Genomic DNA, 3,857 nt, shown 5'->3' on the forward strand with positions numbered 1-3,857 from the left:
AAGATGGGTGATTATATTATAATATTACAATATGCCACCATAAATTGTCGAGCTTGTATGCTTGAAATTAGAAAGATCATTCAAAGAATGGCTTGGCCTGAGTATATTGTTGTTTCTTGTTTTGAGATTAGTTATAAACAATATGTAATAAATGATTTTATTGTATAAAGAATAGAAAAGCTTTCCCAAGTATAAATATCAAAGAAATAAAAGTTTAGTTTATGTATTAAATACTAGGGGTGTTCGGTTCTGGGTACCTTGCACTTTTTGAAGGAACCGGAACCGATGGTTCCTTGAAATTTGGAACCAGAACCGGAACTGACTATTCCAGTTCCTAGGTACCCAGAACCAGAACCTGTAACAACGGTTCCGATTCCGGTTTTGGGTACCCTATAAAATTCATGACTCCCCAAAAGTTTTTAAAATGGCAAAAAAACCCTTAAAAACTTACAAATACCCCCCTGCTTGGCACTTGTTAACAAAAATAAAATTATAAATTATGAATTTAAAATTACAAACTCCATTACTTTGTAAAGGTAGATTCTCAAAAGTCAAACCAACTTACTTTAAATGTTACGAAATATAAATATAAATGTATTCACATTACTTTTTCTACAAAAGTTTTTATTAATCCCCCTCATCTTTAATTTTATTTTATATTAGTCTCAGTTTCTGGTTCCTGGTTCTGGTTCCGGTTCCAAACTAGAGGAACCGGAACCTCAACCGCATAGTAAGGGTTCCAAAAATTTGGAACCGGAACCTACCCATTGACGATTGGTTCTGGGTAAGAACCGGAACCAAACTCAGGGTACCCGCCGGTTCCGGTTCCGGTTCCAACCGGTTCTTTTGAACACCCCTATTAAATACATGACCATTTTAGAAATTGATTGATATGAGTATAGTTTTCATGCCTTATTATATATTACAAGCTATAGAATTTGCTAGAAGATCTTGAGAATATTTTGTATTGGCCAAAAGTTTAGTTAAGAATGTTAGAAAGAAATTAGAATTTAGCCAAAGTATATATGTTGTGCCCATATATTAGATTGAATTTACAATGATTAATATGGCAATATAGATTAATGTACAGAATGTAGTCAAAAGAAAGAAGGGCATGTATAACAATTGAAGTTGACGGTCATGTAAGAGAACGCAAATTTATTGCATTAAGATTTGTATTTAGAAAGTTGTACAGGGCATGTTTGTTACATTAAAAAAATATTAGAGAGTTGTTTAATGACATGATTATGTGACATATAAGTTTGAGAAAATCTAATGGCATAATTGGGCGAGTTAATAGACTTAATACCTAAGTTGTGGCATAACTTTTTATAGAAGAAATTAGATTGCCCAAAATATAGAATTCATTCCCTAGTTGAATTGTGTCGTTTTAATATCTCACTAATAGAATTATAGAAGAGTAGAATTTGTGAGAGATAATGCACTTGTGTACGTGTATATTTTACATAGCATGATAGAATTGAAAAATTACATAATTATGTAGAACTTATAGAATCACGTATGTACACACGATGCATAGAATTCAGAAATAAAGAATAAAATAGAAAATGTTTAAGTTAAGTGTGTTGCTAGAATAAAACTTTGGGCTTTCCAGAAAAGTATAAAAATAAAAGCCTTAGAATTAATAAAATACATGCCAGAGTCAGGCACGTATGTGGGGATCACGCATAGACAGCATATAAATGCATGACATAGCATAGCATATATTTCAAAAATTTTAAAATTATTGGAAAATGTCTAGCTAGTTATTTTGCAGGTTTACAGATCATGTTTTCAGAGGGCTGTTGCGATGAGGAACCTGTGAGCATTCGCAGCATTAGCTAGTGGCGACAGAGATGCAGAAGTTTCCCACATGCATGCCACCGTCAATGAGCGGCCTCAGAATAGAAAACAGAATTGTACAGTCCGCTAGAAATGCATATGGATGAGGATTGTACCTAGAAAGAATTTCAGAATACGCTCACACAGCCAGGTTCCAAATCCATACCCTAGCCTAGTCCGATCGACAAACCAGAATAGAAAACAGAAAGAGTTTCAGAAAGAAAGAAAAATAGAATAAGAAATAAAAAATAGAAAGAATTTCAAAAAGAATGAAAAATAGAGTAAGAAATAGAAAACAGAAAGAAAGGAAAAGAATTTTAGAAAGAATTAGAAAAGAATTTTCAGAAAGAATACAAACATGATCACTTGCATATGAATTAGACATTTTATGTGCATCGCATCTTATGAATTTTTATGCTGGTAAACGTTTATGTTGATTGCAAACTGGTCTACAACCTTTTGAATCTCATCCACAGTGGTTGCTGATAGCACTGCCTGTCGGGACCCGTCAAGGTGCTCGGGGGCTGCGAGATGGTTCTAGCAGCTGTTCTCATCTTCGAAGCATCCATTGCTCTAAAAGTCTGAAAATGTGCGACACGAAGAGGTGACTCAGTCTCCGTAAGTAGTATTTCATACGATTACTCGAAAGAGTAAGAAAAAACTCTAATTTTCCTTCCTTAACCCTTAAAAACCCTAAACATCCTTGAGAATGGGTTCCTAAAGATTTGTGCTCCAGGATTTCGATTTTCAAGAGTGTTCCTTTTTGGACACTACCAAAGGGTGTGCATCATAAAAAATTTACAAGTCGTTCAAACCCACCATTGCTGTGAAAAAATCGAGTTTTTAACAAGAATGAAAAGAAGAAAAAGAAGAGTATTCCTTACCCCTTGGTTGTTGGGGATGAACGTTCTGTCATAACGGCGAGTGCACATCAACTAGAAGAATGATGAACTGGTTTTTTTAGTGTAAAAAACTATGTTTTTTCCTCTGAAGATTTGAGTTATGTGAAAATCATGAAGTGGGGTTGGGTTTTTATAGGGAAGAAGGCGACGCTTGGTTTCTTTTGCAAGCGACATTTGGACGGGACGCGTTCCTAGCTGTTGGATGCGACCATGTGTCGCCAATCCTCGTGAAGAGTAACCTTCACGCTTCATGAAGATTAATCGATGTTTCCCTTTGTTAGAGAAACCAAATGTCGGCATGGTTATCTTCACCGAATTGAATGCGCCCTCATCCACATTTAATGCTTTAAAAGAGAATGTCGTTTCAGCATGGCTTGCATTTGATGCTCATGTCTGGCACTTATTGTGCAAAGACACGTCTGACAAATAAATCTTACTTTATTGAGCAGGCCAATTGTCAAGCGCAACGGATAACATCTGAAGAGGTCGTTTGAATGAAACACTCTTCTCCGTGTATTGAGTTCGAAACGAAGTGACCTACGATTTTCGGCAAGAATTTTCTAAGTGTTTTTAGGTCGAGGGTGATGAGCAAAGTCTAAAGCATGTTGGTATAGCACTGAGCAGGATCTGACCCTAGGTCGCTGAACCTTTAGGGAATGATCATCCTAAGTCGCTTGTGAAGTTCGCCAAGCCCACGTCGCAACCTCCACTCAGTTCGCCGGTCAAGTAAAATCGTGAACTTCGTGTTATTTCAGTTGTCCTCCACTTGCAGCTCGAGCAAGCAATCCTCGAGATGAGCCAAATCATAGCATAATTATGAAGTTCTCAAAGTTTAAGCCTTGAACCTTAAGAACAGGGGGGCTTCTGTTATGCCTAAAAAATCAGGGCTTACGTCAGCAAGGACCAATTAGAATTCAGGAAGGCATTGCGTTGCCACGTCGTCCAAGTACAAAGGAGTAAGGTTGTCATCCCCTTGGCAGGTAAAGGCCTGGCGAGTGAGTGGCTGGGAGTCACCCACTTGCCCAAGCCATACGTGATTTAAGGATATCTTTCGTGCAACCGACCAATAAGGAGCAGGGTAGGAATTGTACGGCACTTGCCTGCTGGCAGACC

This window comes from Pistacia vera, unplaced genomic scaffold, assembly GCF_008641045.1.
Source record: "Pistacia vera cultivar Batoury unplaced genomic scaffold, PisVer_v2 Contig186, whole genome shotgun sequence".
In the NCBI taxonomy this organism is placed as follows: domain Eukaryota; kingdom Viridiplantae; phylum Streptophyta; class Magnoliopsida; order Sapindales; family Anacardiaceae; genus Pistacia; species Pistacia vera.